The sequence below is a fragment of the Schistocerca serialis genome, chromosome 9 (genome assembly GCF_023864345.2).
Source record: "Schistocerca serialis cubense isolate TAMUIC-IGC-003099 chromosome 9, iqSchSeri2.2, whole genome shotgun sequence".
Taxonomy (NCBI): Eukaryota; Metazoa; Arthropoda; class Insecta; order Orthoptera; family Acrididae; genus Schistocerca; species Schistocerca serialis.
Genome location: NC_064646.1, coordinates 466,052,255 through 466,071,926, shown reverse-complemented (window position 1 = coordinate 466,071,926; position 19,672 = coordinate 466,052,255).

The window sequence follows — 19,672 nt, the reverse complement described above, 5'->3', positions numbered from 1 at the left end:
ACATAGCATTCTTCACACCGAAAGTATCAACGTGCAGTGGACGAGAGCAGGAACAATTGGTTCTTTGGTAAGTAATAGCTCGATGTTTAATTATTTTCATATTATGCTTTAAGAATAGTGATAAAAATACACAATCTGATGATTTTCGAGTGCGCTAATGTTTACATTTTCTTTCGTTAGCAGGTTGACCACAGATATGTGGGAGCGGCGACATAATCTGGAAGAAAATCGCTAGTGCTGTGCACATAGCATTCGTCACACTGAAAGTATCTATGTACAGTGGACGACTGCGGGAACAATTAGTTTTCTGACAACTAACAGCTCGATGTTTAATTAATTTTATATTATGCCTTAAGAATACAGATAAAATTACACAAACTGATGATTTTCGAGTGCGCTAATGTCTACATTTTCTTTCGTTAGCAGGTTGACCACAGATATGTGGGAGTGGCGACATAATGTAGATGAAAATTGCTAGTGCTGTGCACATAGCATTCGTCACACCGAAAGTATCAACGTACAGTGGACGACCGCAGGAACAATTAGTTTGTTGGTAAGTAACAGCTCGATGTTTAATTATTTTTATATTATGCTTTAAGAATACAGATAAAATTACACAATCTGATGATTTTCGTGTGCGCTAATGGTTACATATTCTTTCGTTAGCAGGTTGACCACAGATATGTGGGAGCGGCGACATAATCCAGAAGAAAATACCTAGTGCTGTGCACATAGGATTCTTCACACCGAAAGTATCAACGTACAGTGGACGACCGCAGGAACAATTAGTTTCTTGGTAAGTGACAGCTCGATGTTTAATAATTTTTACATTATGCTTTAAGAATACAGATAAAATTACGCAATCTGATGATTGTCGAGTGCGCTAATGTTTACATTTTCTTTCGTTAGCAGGTTGACCACAGATATGTGGGAGCAGCTACATAATCTAGAAGAAAATCGCTAGTGCTGTGCACATATCATTCGTCACACCGAAAGTATCAACGTACAGTGGACGACCGCAGGAACAATTAGTTTCTTGGTAAGTATTAGCTCGATGTTTAATTATTTTTACATTATGCTTTAAGAATACAGATAAAATTACACAATCTGATGATTTTCGAGTGCGCTAATGTTTTCATTTTCTTTTGTTAGCAGGTTGACCACAGAAGTGTGGGAGCGGCGACATAATCCAGAAGAGTATCGCTAGTGCCGTACACATAGCATTCTTCACACCGAAAGTATCAACGTACAGTGGACGACCGCAGGATCAATAAGTTTCTTGGTAAGTAACAGCTCGATGTTTAATTATTTTTACATTATGCTTTATGAATACAGATAAAATTACACAATCTGATGCTTTTTGAGTGCTTTAATGTTTACATTTTCTTTCGTTAGCAGGTTGACCACAGATATGTGGGAGCGGCGACATAATGTAGATGAAAATTGCTAGTGCTGTGCACATAGCATTCGTCACACCGAAAGTATCAACGTACAGTGGACGACCGAAGGAACAACTAGTTTCTTGGTGAGTAACAGCACGATTTTTAATTATTTTTATATTATGCTTTAAGAATACAGATAAAATTACACAATCTGATGATTTTCGTGTGCGCTAATGGTTACATATTCTTTCGTTAGCAGGTTGACCACATAAATGTGGGAGCGGCGACATAATCCAGAAGAAAATCGCTAGTGCTGTGCACATAGCATTCTTCACACTGAAAGTATCAACGTACAGTGGACGACCGCAGGAACAATTAGTTTCTTGGTAAGTGACAGCTCACTGTTTAATTATTTTTACATTATGCTTTAAGAATACAGATAAAAATACACAATCTGATGATTCTCGAGTGCGCTAATGTTTACATTTTCTTTCGTTAGCAGGTTGACCACAGATATGTGGGAGCAGCTACATAATCTAGAAGAAAATCGCTAGTGCTGTGCACATATCATTCGTCACACTGAAAGTATCTATGTACTGTGGAAGACTGCGGGAACAGTTAGTTTTTTGATAACTAACAGCTCGATGTTTAATTATTTTTATTTTATGCATTAAGAATACAGACAATAATACACAATCTGATGATTTTCGAGTGCGCTAATGTTTACGTTCTCTTTCATTAGCAGGTTGCCCACAGAAATGTGGGAACGGCGACATAATCCAGAAGAAAATCCCTAGTGCTGTGCACATAGCATTCTTCACACCGAAAGTATCAACGTACAGTGAACGAGTGCAGGAACAATTAGATTCTTGGTAAGTTACAGCTCAACGTTTAATTATTTTTATATTATGCTTTACAAATACAGATAAAGTTACACAATCTGATGATTTTCGAGCGCGCTAATGCTTACACTTTCTTTCGTTAGCAGGTTTACCACAGAAATGTGGGAGCGGCGACATAATCCAGAAGAAAATCGCTAGTACTGTGCACATAGCATTTTTCACACCGGATGTATCAACGTACAGTGGACGACAGCAGGAACAATTGGTTCTTTGGTAAGTAATAGCTCGATGTTTAATTATTTTCATATTATGCTTTAAGAATAGTGATAAAAATACACAATCTGTTGATTTTCGAGTGCGCTAATGTTTACATTTTCTTTCGTTAGCAGGTTGACCACAGATATGTGGGAGCGGCGACATAATCTGGAAGAAAATCGCTAGTGCTGTGCACATATCATTCGTCACACCGAAAGTATCTATGTACAGTGGACGACTGCGTGAACAATTAGTTTTCTGATAACTAACAGCTCGATGTTTAATTAATTTTATATTATGCCTTAAGAACACAGACAAACATACACAATCTGATGATTTTCGAGTGCGCTAATGTTTACATTTTCTTTCGTTAGCAGGTTGACCACAGATATGTGGGAGCGGCGACATAATGTAGATGAAAATTGCTAGTGCTGTGCCCATAGCATTCGTCACACCGAAAGTATCAACGTACAGTGGACGACCGCAGGAACAATTAGTTTCTTTGTAAGTAACAGCTCGATGTTTAATTATTTTTATATTATGCTTTAAGAATACAGAAAAAATTACACAATCTGATGATTTTCGAGTGCGCTAATGTTTATATTTTCTTTCGTTAGCAGGTTGACCACAGATATGTGGAAGCGGCGACATAATGTAGATGAAAATTGCTAGTGCTGTGCACATAGCATTCGTCACACCGAAAGTATCAACGTACAGTGGACGACCGCAGGAACAATTAGTTTGTTGGTAAGTAACAGCTCGATGTTTAATTATTTTTATATTATGCTTTAAGAATACAGATAAAATTACACAATCTGATGATTTTCGTGTGCGCTAATGGTTACATATTCTTTCTTTAGCAGGTTGACCACAGATATGTGGGAGCACCTACATAATCTAGAAGAAAATCGCTAGTGCTGTGCACATATCATTCGTCACACCGAAAGTATCAACGTACAGTGGACGACCGCAGGAACAATTAATTTCTTGGTAAGTAACAGCTCGATGTGTAATTATTTTTACATTATGCTTTAAGAATACATTTAAAATTACACAATCTGATGATTTTCGAGTGCGCTAATGTTTACATTGTCTTTCGTTAGCAGGTTGACCACAGAAATGTGAGAGCGGCGACACAATCCAGAAGAAAATCGCTAGTGCTGTGCACATAGCATTATTCACACCGAAAGTATCTACGTACGGTGGACGACCGCAGGAACGATTAGTTTTTTGGTAAGCAACAGCTTGATGTTTAATTACTTTTATATTACGCTTCAAGAAAACAGATAAAATACACAATCTGATGATTTTAGAGTGCGCTAATGTTTACATTTTCTTTCGTTAGCAGGTTGACCACAGATATGTGGGAGCGGCGACATAATCTAGAAGAAAATCGCTAGTGCTCTGCACGTATCATTCGCCACACCGAAAGTATCTACGTACATTGGATGACCGCGGGAACGATTACTCTTTTGGTAAGCAACAACTCGATGTTTAATTATTTTTATATTATGCTTTAGGAATACAGATAAAATTACACAATCTGATGTTTTTCGAGTGCGCTAATGTTTACATTTTCTTTCGTTAGCAGGTTGACCACAGAAATGTGGGAGCGGCGACATTATCCAGAAGAAAATCGCTAGTGCAGTGCACATAGCATTCTTCACACCGAATGTATCTACGTACAGTGGACGACCGTAGGAACAATTAGCTTCTTGGTAAGTAACAGTTCGATGTTTATTTATTTTTATATTATGCTTTAGGAATACAGATAAATTTACACAATCTGATTATTTTCGAGTGCGCTAATGTTTACATTTTCTTTCGTTAGCAGGTTGACCACAGAAATGTGGGAGCGGCGACATAATCGAGAAGAAAATCGCTAGTGCTGTGCACATAGCATTCTTCACACCGAAAGTATCAACGTACAGTGGACGACCGCAGGAACAATTAGTTTTTTGGTAAGTAACAGCTCGATGTTTAATTATTTTTACATTATGCTTTATGAATACAGATAAAATTACACAATCTGATGATTTTCGAGTGCGCTAATGTTTACATTTTCTTTCGTTAGCAGGTTGACCACAGATATGTGGGAGCGGCGACATAATGTAGATGAAAATTGCTAGTGCTGTGCACATAGCATTCGTCACACCGAAAGTATCTATGTACTGTGGAAGACTGCGGGAACAGTTAGTTTTTTGATAACTAACAGCTCGATGTTTAATTATTTTTATTTTATGCATTAAGAATACAGACAATAATACACAATCTGATGATTTTCGAGTGCGCTAATGTTTACGTTCTCTTTCATTAGCAGGTTGCCCACAGAAATGTGGGAACAACGACATAATCCAGAAGAAAATCCCTAGTGCTGTGCACATAGCATTCTTCACACCGAAAGTATCAACGTACAGTGAACGAGTGCAGGAACAATTAGATTCTTGGTAAGTTACAGCTCAACGTTTAATTATTTTTATATTATGCTTTACAAATACAGATAAAGTTACACAATCTGATGATTTTCGAGCGCGCTAATGCTTACACTTTCTTTCGTTAGCAGGTTTACCACAGAAATGTGGGAGCGGCGACATAATCCAGAAGAAAATCGCTAGTACTGTGCACATAGCATTCTTCACACCGAATGTATCAACGTACAGTGGACGACAGCAGGAACAATTGGTTCTTTGGTAAGTAATAGCTCGATGTTTAATTATTTTCATATTATGCTTTAAGAATAGTGATAAAAATACACAATCTGATGATTTTCGAGTGCGCTAATGTTTACATTTTCTTTCGTTAGCAGGTTGACCACAGATATGTGGGAGCGGCGACATAATCTGGAAGAAAATCGCTAGTGCTGTGCACATATCATTCGTCACACCGAAAGTATCTATGTACAGTGGACGACTGCGGGAACAATTAGTTTTCTGATAACTAACAGCTCGATGTTTAATTAATTTTATATTATGCCTTAAGAACACAGACAAAAATACACAATCTGATGATTTTCGAGTGCGCTAATGTTTACATTTTCTTTCGTTAGCAGGTTGACCACAGATATGTGGGAGCGGCGACATAATGTAGATGAAAATTGCTAGTGCTGTGCCCATAGCATTCGTCACACCGAAAGTATCAACGTACAGAGGACGACCGCAGGAACAATTAGTTTCTTTGTAAGTAACAGCTCGATGTTTAATTATTTTTATATTATGCTTTAAGAATACAGAAAAAATTACACAATCTGATGATTTTCGAGTGCGCTAATGTTTACATTTTCTTTCGTTAGCAGGTTGACCACAGATATGTGGGAGCGGCGACATAATGTAGATGAAAATTGCTAGTGCTGTGCACATAGCATTCGTCACACCGAAAGTATCAACGTACAGTGGACGACCGCAGGAACAATTAGTTTGTTGGTAAGTAACAGCTCGATGTTTAATTATTTTTATGTTATGCTTTAAGAATACAGATAAAATTACACAATCTGATGATTTTCGTGTGCGCTAATGGTTACATATTCTTTCGTTAGCAGGTTGACCACAGATATGTGGGAGCACCTACATAATCTAGAAGAAAATCGCTAGTGCTGTGCACATATCATTCGTCACACCGAAAGTATCAACGTACAGTGGACGACCGCAGGAACAATTAATTTCTTGGTAAGTAACAGCTCGATGTGTAATTATTTTTACATTATGCTTTAAGAATACATTTAAAATTACACAATCTGATGATTTTCGAGTGCGCTAATGTTTACATTGTCTTTCGTTAGCAGGTTGACCACAGAAATGTGAGAGCGGCGACACAATCCAGAAGAAAATCGCTAGTGCTGTGCACATAGCATTCTTCACACCGAAAGTATCAACGTGCAGTGGGCGAGTGCAGGAACAATTAGTTTTTTGGTAAGTAACAACTCGATGTTTAATTATTTTTACATTATGCTTTAAGAATACAGATAAAATTACACAATCTGATGATTTTCGAGTGCGCTAATGTTTACATTTTCTTTCGTTAGCAGTTTGACAACAGAAATGTGGGAGCGGCGACATAATCCAGAAGAAAATCGCTAGTGCTGTGCACATAGCATTATTCACACCGAAAGTATCTACGTACGGTGGACGACCGCAGGAACGATTAGTTTTTTGGTAAGCAACAGCTTGATGTTTAATTACTTTTATATTACGCTTCAAGAAAACAGATAAAATACACAATCTGATGATTTTCGAGTGCGCTAATGTTTACATTTTCTTTCGTTAGCAGGTTGACCACAGATATGTGGGAGCGGCGGCATAATCTAGAAGAAAATCGCTAGTGCTCTGCACGTATCATTCGCCACACCGAAAGTATCTACGTACATTGGATGACCGCGGGAACGATTACTCTTTTGGTAAGCAACAACTCGATGTTTAATTATTTTTATATTATGCTTTAGGAATACAGATAAAATTACACAATCTGATGATTTTCGAGTGCGCTAATGTTTACATTTTCTTTCGTTAGCAGGTTGACCACAGAAATGTGGGAGCGGCGACATTATCCAGAAGAAAATCGCTAGTGCAGTGCACATAGCATTCTTCACACCGAATGTATCTACGTACAGTGGACGACCGTAGGAACAATTAGCTTCTTGGTAAGTAACAGTTCGATGTTTATTTATTTTTATATTATGCTTTAGGAATACAGATAAAATTACACAATCTGATTATTTTCGAGTGCGCTAATGTTTACATTTTCTTTCGTTAGCAGGTTGACCACAGAAATGTGGGAGCGGCGACATAATCGAGAAGAAAATCGCTAGTGCTGTGCACATAGCATTCTTCACACCGAAAGTATCAACGTACAGTGGACGACCGCAGGAACAATTAGTTTTTTGGTAAGTAACAGCTCGATGTTTAATTATTTTTATATTATGCTTTAAGAATACAGATAAAATTACACAATCTGATGATTTTCGAGTGCGCTAATGTTTACATTTTCTTTCGTTAGCAGGTTGACAACTGAAATGTGGGAGCGGCGACATAATACAAAAGAAAATCGCTAGAGCTGTGCACATAGCATTCTTCACACGGAAAGTATCTACGTACAGTGGACTACCGAAGGAACGATTAGTTTTTTGGTAAGCAACAGCATGATGTTTAATTATTTTTATATTACGCTTCAAGAAAACAGATAGAATTACACAATCTGATGATTTTCGAGTGCGCTAATGTTTACATTTTCTTTCGTTAGCAGGTTCACCACAGATAAGTGGGAGCGGCGACATAAATCCAGAAGAAAATCGCTAGTGCTGTGCACATAGGATTCTTCACACCGAATGTATCTACGTACAGTGCATGATCGCAGATACAATTAGTTTTTTAGTAAGTAACAGCTCGATGTTTTAATTATTTTAAATTATGCTTTAAGAATACAGACAAAAATACACAATCTGATGATTTTCGAGTGCGCTAATGTCTACATTTTCTTTCGATAGCAGGTTGACCACAGATATGTGGGAGTGGCAAAATAATCTAGAAGAATATCGCTAGTGCTGTGCACATAGCATTCTTCACACCGAATGTATCTACATACAGTGGACGAACGGAGGAACGATTAGTTTTTTGGTAAGCAACTGCTTGATGTTTAATTATTTTTATATTGCGCTTTGAGAATACAGACAAAATTACACAATCTGATGTTTTTCGAGTGCGCTTATGTGTACATTTTCTTTCGTTAGCAGGTTGACCACAGATATGTGGGAGCGGCGACATAATCTAGAAGAAAATCGCTAGTGCTGTGCACATAGCATTCTTCACACCGAAAGTATCAACATACAGTGGACGACTGCATTGATAATTAGGTTTTTGGTAAGTAACAGCTCAATGTTTAATTATTTTTACATTATGCTTTAAGAATACATTTCAAATTACACAATCTGATGATTTTCGAATGCGCTAATGTATACATTTTCTTTCGTTAGGAGCGTGACCACAGAAAAATGTGGGAGCGGCGACATAATCCAGAAGAAAATCGCTAGTGCTGTGCACATAGCATTCTTCACACCGAAAGTATCAACATACAGTGGACGAGTGCAGGAACAATTAGTCTCTTCGTAAGTAACAGCTCGATGTTTAATTATTTTTATATTATGCTTTAAGAATACAGATAAAATTACACAATCTGATGATTTTCGAGTGCGCTAATGTTTATATTTTCTTTCGTTAGCAGGTTGACCACAGAAATGTGGGAGCGGCGCCATAATCCAGAAGAAAATCGCTAGTGCTGTGCACATAGCATTCTTCACACCGAAAGTACCTACGTACAGTGGACGACCGCAGGAACGATTAGTTTTTTGCTAAGCAAGAGCTTGATGTTTAATTATTTTTATATTGCGCTTTAAGAATACGGATAAAAATACACAATCTGATGATTTTCGAGTGCGCTAATGTTTGCATTCTCTTTCGTTAGCAGGTTCAATACAGAAATGTGGGGGCGGCGACATAATCTAGTAGAAAATCGCTAGTGCTTTGCACATAGCACCCTTCACACTGAAAGTATCTACGTACAGTGGACAAACGCAGGAACAATTAGTTATTTGATAAGTAACAGCTCAATGTTTAATTATTTTTATATTATGCTTTAAGAATACAAATAATATTACACAGTCTGATGATTTTCGAGTGCGCTAATGTTTACATCTTCTTTCGTTAGGAGCGTGACCACAGAAAAATGTGGGAGCGGCGCCATAATCCAGAAGAAAATCGCTAGTGCTGTGCACATAGCATTCTTCACACCGAAAGTAACAACGTACAGTGAACGAGTGCAGGAACAATTAGATTCTTGGTAAGTTACAGCTCAACGTTTAATTATTTTTATATTATGCTTTACAAATACAGATAAAGTTACACAATCTGATGATTTTCGAGCGCGCTAATGCTTACACTTTCTTTCGTTAGCAGGTTTACCACAGAAATGTGGGAGCGGCGACATAATCCAGAAGAAAATCGCTAGTACTGTGCACATAGCATTCTTCACACCGAATGTATCAACGTACAGTGGACGACAGCAGGAACAATTGGTTCTTTGGTAAGTAATAGCTCGATGTTTAATTATTTTCATATTATGCTTTAAGAATAGTGATAAAAATACACAATCTGATGATTTTCGAGTGCGCTAATGTTTACATTTTCTTTCGTTAGCAGGTTGACCACAGATATGTGGGAGCGGCGACATAATCTGGAAGAAAATCGCTAGTGCTGTGCACATATCATTCGTCACACCGAAAGTATCTATGTACAGTGGACGACTGCGGGAACAATTAGTTTTCTGATAACTAACAGCTCGATGTTTAATTAATTTTATATTATGCCTTAAGAACACAGACAAAAATACAAAATCTGATGATTTTCGAGTGCGCTAATGTTTACATTTTCTTTCGTTAGCAGGTTGACCACAGATATGTGGGAGCGGCGACATAATGTAGATGAAAATTGCTAGTGCTGTGCCCATAGCATTCGTCACACCGAAAGTATCAACGTACAGTGGACGACCGCAGGAACAATTAGTTTCTTTGTAAGTAACAGCTCGATGTTTAATTATTTTTATATTATGCTTTAAGAATACAGAAAAAATTACACAATCTGATGATTTTCGAGTGCGCTAATGTTTACATTTTCTTTCGTTAGCAGGTTGACCACAGATATGTGGGAGCGGCGACATAATGTAGATGAAAATTGCTAGTGCTGTGCACATAGCATTCGTCACACCGAAAGTATCAACGTACAGTGGACGACCGCAGGAACAATTAGTTTGTTGGTAAGTAACAGCTCGATGTTTAATTATTTTTATATTATGCTTTAAGAATACAGATAAAATTACACAATCTGATGATTTTCGTGTGCGTTAATGGTTACATATTCTTTCGTTAGCAGGTTGACCACAGATATGTGGGAGCACCTACATAATCTAGAAGAAAATCGCTAGTGCTGTGCACATATCATTCGTCACACCGAAAGTATCAACGTACAGTGGACGACCGCAGGAACAATTAATTTCTTGGTAAGTAACAGCTCGATGTGTAATTATTTTTACATTATGCTTTAAGAATACATTTAAAATTACACAATCTGATGATTTTCGAGTGCGCTAATGTTTACATTGTCTTTCGTTAGCAGGTTGACCACAGAAATGTGAGAGCGGCGACACAATCCAGAAGAAAATCGCTAGTGCTGTGCACATAGCATTCTTCACACCGAAAGTATCAACGTGCAGTGGGCGAGTGCAGGAACAATTAGTTTTTTGGTAAGTAACAACTCGATGTTTAATTATTTTTACATTATGCTTTAAGAATACAGATAAAATTACACAATCTGATGATTTTCGAGTGCGCTAATGTTTACATTTTCTTTCGTTAGCAGTTTGACAACAGAAATGTGGGAGCGGCGACATAATCCAGAAGAAAATCGCTAGTGCTGTGCACATAGCATTATTCACACCGAAAGTATCTACGTACGGTGGACGACCGCAGGAACGATTAGTTTTTTGGTAAGCAACAGCTTGATGTTTAATTACTTTTATATTACGCTTCAAGAAAACAGATAAAATACACAATCTGATGATTTTCGAGTGCGCTAATGTTTACATTTTCTTTCGTTAGCAGGTTGACCACAGATATGTGGGAGCGGCGACATAATCTAGAAGAAAATCGCTAGTGCTCTGCACGTATCATTCGCCACACCGAAAGTATCTACGTACATTGGATGACCGCGGGAACGATTACTCTTTTGGTAAGCAACAACTCGATGTTTAATTATTTTTATATTATGCTTTAGGAATACAGATAAAATTACACAATCTGATGATTTTCGAGTGCGCTAATGTTTACATTTTCTTTCGTTAGCAGGTTGACCACAGAAATGTGGGAGCGGCGACATTATCCAGAAGAAAATCGCTAGTGCAGTGCACATAGCATTCTTCACACCGAATGTATCTACGTACAGTGGACGACCGTAGGAACAATTAGCTTCTTGGTAAGTAACAGTTCGATGTTTATTTATTTTTATATTATGCTTTAGGAATACAGATAAAATTACACAATCTGATTATTTTCGAGTGCGCTAATGTTTACATTTTCTTTCGTTAGCAGGTTGACCACAGAAATGTGGGAGCGGCGACATAATCGAGAAGAAAATCGCTAGTGCTGTGCACATAGCATTCTTCACACCGAAAGTATCAACGTACAGTGGACGACCGCAGGAACAATTAGTTTTTTGGTAAGTAACAGCTCGATGTTTAATTATTTTTATATTATGCTTTAAGAATACAGATAAAATTACACAATCTGATGATTTTCGAGTGCGCTAATGTTTACATTTTCTTTCGTTAGCAGGTTGACAACTGAAATGTGGGAGCGGCGACATAATACAAAAGAAAATCGCTAGAGCTGTGCACATAGCATTCTTCACACGGAAAGTATCTACGTACAGTGGACTACCGAAGGAACGATTAGTTTTTTGGTAAGCAACAGCATGATGTTTAATTATTTTTATATTACGCTTCAAGAAAACAGATAGAATTACACAATTTGATGATTTTCGAGTGCGCTAATGTTTACATTTTCTTTCGTTAGCAGGTTCACCACAGATAAGTGGGAGCGGCGACATAAATCCAGAAGAAAATCGCTAGTGCTGTGCACATAGGATTCTTCACACCGAATGTATCTACGTACAGTGCATGATCGCAGATACAATTAGTTTTTTAGTAAGTAACAGCTCGATGTTTTAATTATTTTAAATTATGCTTTAAGAATACAGACAAAAATACACAATCTGATGATTTTCGAGTGCGCTAATGTCTACATTTTCTTTCGATAGCAGGTTGACCACAGATATGTGGGAGTGGCAAAATAATCTAGAAGAATATCGCTAGTGCTGTGCACATAGCATTCTTCACACCGAATGTATCTACATACAGTGGACGAACGGAGGAACGATTAGTTTTTTGGTAAGCAACTGCTTGATGTTTAATTATTTTTATATTGCGCTTTGAGAATACAGACAAAATTACACAATCTGATGTTTTTCGAGTGCGCTTATGTGTACATTTTCTTTCGTTAGCAGGTTGACCACAGATATGTGGGAGCGGCGACATAATCTAGAAGAAAATCGCTAGTGCTGTGCACATAGCATTCTTCACACCGAAAGTATCAACATACAGTGGACGACTGCATTGATAATTAGGTTTTTGGTAAGTAACAGCTCAATGTTTAATTATTTTTACATTATGCTTTAAGAATACATTTCAAATTACACAATCTGATGATTTTCGAATGCGCTAATGTATACATTTTCTTTCGTTAGGAGCGTGACCACAGAAAAATGTGGGAGCGGCGACATAATCCAGAAGAAAATCGCTAGTGCTGTGCACATAGCATTCTTCACACCGAAAGTATCAACATACAGTGGACGAGTGCAGGAACAATTAGTCTCTTCGTAAGTAACAGCTCGATGTTTAATTATTTTTATATTATGCTTTAAGAATACAGATAAAATTACACAATCTGATGATTTTCGAGTGCGCTAATGTTTATATTTTCTTTCGTTAGCAGGTTGACCACAGAAATGTGGGAGCGGCGCCATAATCCAGAAGAAAATCGCTAGTGCTGTGCACATAGCATTCTTCACACCGAAAGTACCTACGTACAGTGGACGACCGCAGGAACGATTAGTTTTTTGCTAAGCAAGAGCTTGATGTTTAATTATTTTTATATTGCGCTTTAAGAATACGGATAAAAATACACAATCTGATGATTTTCGAGTGCGCTAATGTTTGCATTCTCTTTCGTTAGCAGGTTCAATACAGAAATGTGGGGGCGGCGACATAATCTAGTAGAAAATCGCTAGTGCTTTGCACATAGCACCCTTCACACTGAAAGTATCTACGTACAGTGGACAAACGCAGGAACAATTAGTTATTTGATAAGTAACAGCTCAATGTTTAATTATTTTTATATTATGCTTTAAGAATACAAATAATATTACACAGTCTGATGATTTTCGAGTGCGCTAATGTTTACATCTTCTTTCGTTAGGAGCGTGACCACAGAAAAATGTGGGAGCGGCGCCATAATCCAGAAGAAAATCGCTAGTGCTGTGCACATAGCATTCTTCACACCGAAAGTAACAACGTACAGTGAACGAGTGCAGGAACAATTAGATTCTTGGTAAGTTACAGCTCAACGTTTAATTATTTTTATATTATGCTTTACAAATACAGATAAAGTTACACAATCTGATGATTTTCGAGCGCGCTAATGCTTACACTTTCTTTCGTTAGCAGGTTTACCACAGAAATGTGGGAGCGGCGACATAATCCAGAAGAAAATCGCTAGTACTGTGCACATAGCATTCTTCACACCGAATGTATCAACGTACAGTGGACGACAGCAGGAACAATTGGTTCTTTGGTAAGTAATAGCTCGATGTTTAATTATTTTCATATTATGCTTTAAGAATAGTGATAAAAATACACAATCTGATGATTTTCGAGTGCGCTAATGTTTACATTTTCTTTCGTTAGCAGGTTGACCACAGATATGTGGGAGCGGCGACATAATCTGGAAGAAAATCGCTAGTGCTGTGCACATATCATTCGTCACACCGAAAGTATCTATGTACAGTGGACGACTGCGGGAACAATTAGTTTTCTGATAACTAACAGCTCGATGTTTAATTAATTTTATATTATGCCTTAAGAACACAGACAAAAATACAAAATCTGATGATTTTCGAGTGCGCTAATGTTTACATTTTCTTTCGTTAGCAGGTTGACCACAGATATGTGGGAGCGGCGACATAATGTAGATGAAAATTGCTAGTGCTGTGCCCATAGCATTCGTCACACCGAAAGTATCAACGTACAGTGGACGACCGCAGGAACAATTAGTTTCTTTGTAAGTAACAGCTCGATGTTTAATTATTTTTATATTATGCTTTAAGAATACAGAAAAAATTACACAATCTGATGATTTTCGAGTGCGCTAATGTTTACATTTTCTTTCGTTAGCAGGTTGACCACAGATATGTGGGAGCGGCGACATAATGTAGATGAAAATTGCTAGTGCTGTGCACATAGCATTCGTCACACCGAAAGTATCAACGTACAGTGGACGACCGCAGGAACAATTAGTTTGTTGGTAAGTAACAGCTCGATGTTTAATTATTTTTATATTATGCTTTAAGAATACAGATAAAATTACACAATCTGATGATTTTCGTGTGCGCTAATGGTTACATATTCTTTCGTTAGCAGGTTGACCACAGATATGTGGGAGCACCTACATAATCTAGAAGAAAATCGCTAGTGCTGTGCACATATCATTCGTCACACCGAAAGTATCAACGTACAGTGGACGACCGCAGGAACAATTAATTTCTTGGTAAGTAACAGCTCGATGTGTAATTATTTTTACATTATGCTTTAAGAATACATTTAAAATTACACAATCTGATGATTTTCGAGTGCGCTAATGTTTACATTGTCTTTCGTTAGCAGGTTGACCACAGAAATGTGAGAGCGGCGACACAATCCAGAAGAAAATCGCTAGTGCTGTGCACATAGCATTCTTCACACCGAAAGTATCAACGTGCAGTGGGCGAGTGCAGGAACAATTAGTTTTTTGGTAAGTAACAACTCGATGTTTAATTATTTTTACATTATGCTTTAAGAATACAGATAAAATTACACAATCTGATGATTTTCGAGTGCGCTAATGTTTACATTTTCTTTCGTTAGCAGTTTGACAACAGAAATGTGGGAGCGGCGACATAATCCAGAAGAAAATCGCTAGTGCTGTGCACATAGCATTATTCACACCGAAAGTATCTACGTACGGTGGACGACCGCAGGAACGATTAGTTTTTTGGTAAGCAACAGCTTGATGTTTAATTACTTTTATATTACGCTTCAAGAAAACAGATAAAATACACAATCTGATGATTTTCGAGTGCGCTAATGTTTACATTTTCTTTCGTTAGCAGGTTGACCACAGATATGTGGGAGCGGCGACATAATCTAGAAGAAAATCGCTAGTGCTCTGCACGTATCATTCGCCACACCGAAAGTATCTACGTACATTGGATGACCGCGGGAACGATTACTCTTTTGGTAAGCAACAACTCGATGTTTAATTATTTTTATATTATGCTTTAGGAATACAGATAAAATTACACAATCTGATGATTTTCGAGTGCGCTAATGTTTACATTTTCTTTCGTTTGCAGGTTGACCACAGAAATGTGGGAGCGGCGACATTATCCAGAAGAAAATCGCTAGTGCAGTGCACATAGCATTCTTCACACCGAATGTATCTACGTACAGTGGACGACCGTAGGAACAATTAGCTTCTTGGTAAGTAACAGTTCGATGTTTATTTATTTTTATATTATGCTTTAGGAATACAGATAAAATTACACAATCTGATTATTTTCGAGTGCGCTAATGTTTACATTTTCTTTCGTTAGCAGGTTGACCACAGAAATGTGGGAGCGGCGACATAATCGAGAAGAAAATCGCTAGTGCTGTGCACATAGCATTCTTCACACCGAAAGTATCAACGTACAGTGGACGACCGCAGGAACAATTAGTTTTTTGGTAAGTAACAGCTCGATGTTTAATTATTTTTATATTATGCTTTAAGAATACAGATAAAATTACACAATCTGATGATTTTCGAGTGCGCTAATGTTTACATTTTCTTTCGTTAGCAGGTTGACAACTGAAATGTGGGAGCGGCGACATAATACAAAAGAAAATCGCTAGAGCTGTGCACATAGCATTCTTCACACGGAAAGTATCTACGTACAGTGGACTACCGAAGGAACGATTAGTTTTTTGGTAAGCAACAGCATGATGTTTAATTATTTTTATATTACGCTTCAAGAAAACAGATAGAATTACACAATCTGATGATTTTCGAGTGCGCTAATGTTTACATTTTCTTTCGTTAGCAGGTTCACCACAGATAAGTGGGAGCGGCGACATAAATCCAGAAGAAAATCGCTAGTGCTGTGCACATAGGATTCTTCACACCGAATGTATCTACGTACAGTGCATGATCGCAGATACAATTAGTTTTTTAGTAAGTAACAGCTCGATGTTTTTATTATTTTAAATTATGCTTTAAGAATACAGACAAAAATACACAATCTGATGATTTTCGAGTGCGCTAATGTCTACATTTTCTTTCGATAGCAGGTTGACCACAGATATGTGGGAGTGGCAAAATAATCTAGAAGAATATCGCTAGTGCTGTGCACATAGCATTCTTCACACCGAATGTATCTACATACAGTGGACGAACGGAGGAACGATTAGTTTTTTGGTAAGCAACTGCTTGATGTTTAATTATTTTTATATTGCGCTTTGAGAATACAGACAAAATTACACAATCTGATGTTTTTCGAGTGCGCTTATGTGTACATTTTCTTTCGTTAGCAGGTTGACCACAGATATGTGGGAGCGGCGACATAATCTAGAAGAAAATCGCTAGTGCTGTGCACATATCATTCGTCACACCGAAAGTATCTACGTACATTGGACGACCGCAGGAACGATTAGATTTGTGGTAAGCGACAGCTCGATGTTTATTTATATTTGTATCATGCTTCAAGAATACAGATAAAATTACACAATCAGATGGATTTCGAGTGCGCTAATGTTTACATTTTCTTTCGTTGGCAGGTTGACCACAGATATGTGGGAGCGGCGACATAATCCAGAAGAAAATCGCTAGTGCAACGCACATAGAATTCTTCACACCGAAAGTATCAACGTACAGTGGACGACTGCATTGATAATTAGGTTTTTGGTAAGTAACAGCTCAATGTTTAATTATTTTTACATTATGCTTTAAGAATACATTTCAAATTACACAATCTGATGATTTTCGAATGCGCTAATGTATACATTTTCTTTCGTTAGGAGCGTGACCACAGAAAAATGTGGGAGCGGCGACATAATCCAGAAGAAAATCGCTAGTGCTGTGCACATAGCATTCTTCACACCGAAAGTATCAACATACAGTGGACGAGTGCAGGAACAATTAGTCTCTTCGTAAGTAACAGCTCGATGTTTAATTATTTTTATATTATGCTTTAAGAATACAGATAAAATTACACAATCTGATGATTTTCGAGTGCGCTAATGTTTATATTTTCTTTCGTTAGCAGGTTGACCACAGAAATGTGGGAGCGGCGCCATAATCCAGAAGAAAATCGCTAGTGCTGTGCACATAGCATTCTTCACACCGAAAGTACCTACGTACAGTGGACGACCGCAGGAACGATTAGTTTTTTGCTAAGCAAGAGCTTGATGTTTAATTATTTTTATATTGCGCTTTAAGAATACGGATAAAAATACACAATCTGATGATTTTCGAGTGCGCTAATGTTTGCATTCTCTTTCGTTAGCAGGTTCAATACAGAAATGTGGGGGCGGCGACATAATCTAGTAGAAAATCGCTAGTGCTTTGCACATAGCATTCTTCACACTGAAAGTATCTACGTACAGTGGACAAACGCAGGAACAATTAGTTATTTGATAAGTAACAGCTCAATGTTTAATTATTTTTATATTATGCTTTAAGAATACAAATAATATTACACAGTCTGATGATTTTCGAGTGCGCTAATGTTTACATCTTCTTTCGTTAGCAGGTTGACCACAGATATGTGGGAGCGGCTACATAATCTAGAAAGAAATCGCTAGGGCTTTGCACATAGCGTTCTTCATACTGAAAGTATCTAAGTACAGTGGACGACCGCAGGAACAATTAGTTCTTTGGTAAGCAACAGCTCAATGTTTAATTATTTTTATATCATGCTTCGAAATACGGATAAAATTACAGAATCTGATGATTTTCGAGTGCGCTAATGATTACATTTTCTTTCGTTAGCACGTTGACCACAGATATGTGGGAGCGGCTACATAATCTAGAAGAAAATCGCTAGTGCTTTGCACATAGCATTCTTCACACTGAAGGTATCTACGTACAGTGGACGACCGCAGCAACAATTAGTTTTTTGGTAGGATACAGCTCAATGTTTAAATATTTTTATATTATGCTTTAAGAATACAGATAATATTACACAATCTGATAATTTTCGAGTGCGCTAATGTTTACATATTCTTTCGTTAGTACGTTAACCACAGATACGGGGGAGCGGCCACATAATCTATAAGAAAATCGCTAGTGCTGTGCACGTAGCATTTTTCACACTGAAAGTATCTACGTACAGTGGACGACCGCAGGAACAATTAGTATTTTGGTAAGTAACAGCTCCATGTTTAGTTATTTTTACATCATGCTTCAAGAATACAGATAAAATTACACAATCTGATGATTTTCGAGTGCGGTAATGTTTACATTTTTTCGTTAGCAGGTTGACCACAGATATGTGGGAGCGTCGACATAATCTAGAAGAAAATCGCTAGTTCTGTGCACATAGCATTCTTCACACCGAAAGTATCTACGTACAGTGGACGACCACAGGAACAATTAGTATTTTGGTAAGTAACAGCTCGATGTTTAATTATTTTTATATCATGCTTCAAGAATACAGATAAAAATACACAATCTGATGATTTTCGAGTGCGCTAATGTTTACAGTTTCTGTCGTTAGCAGGTTGACCACAGATATGTGGGAGCGGCGACATAATCTAGAAGAAAATCGCTAGTGCTGTGCACATAGCATTCTTCACACCGGTAGTAACTACGTACAGTGGACGACCGCAGGAACAATTAGTTTTTTGGTAAGTAACAGCTCGATGTTTAATTATTTTTACATCATGCTTCAAGAATACAGATAAAATTACACAATCTGATGATTTTCGAGTGCGCTAATGTTTACATTTTTTTCGTTAGCAGGTTGACCACAGATATGTGGGAGCGTCGACATAATCTAGAAGAAAATCATTAGTGCTGTGCACATAGCATTCTCCACACCGAAAGTATCTACGTACAGTGGACGATCGCAGGAACAACTAGTTTTTTGGTAAGTAACAGCTCGATGTTTAATTATTTTTATATCATGCTTGAAGAATACAGATAAAATTACACAATCTGATGATTTTCGAGCGCGCTAATGTTTACATTTTCTGTCGTTAGCAGTTTGACCACAGATATGTGGCACCGGCGACATAATCTAGAAGAAA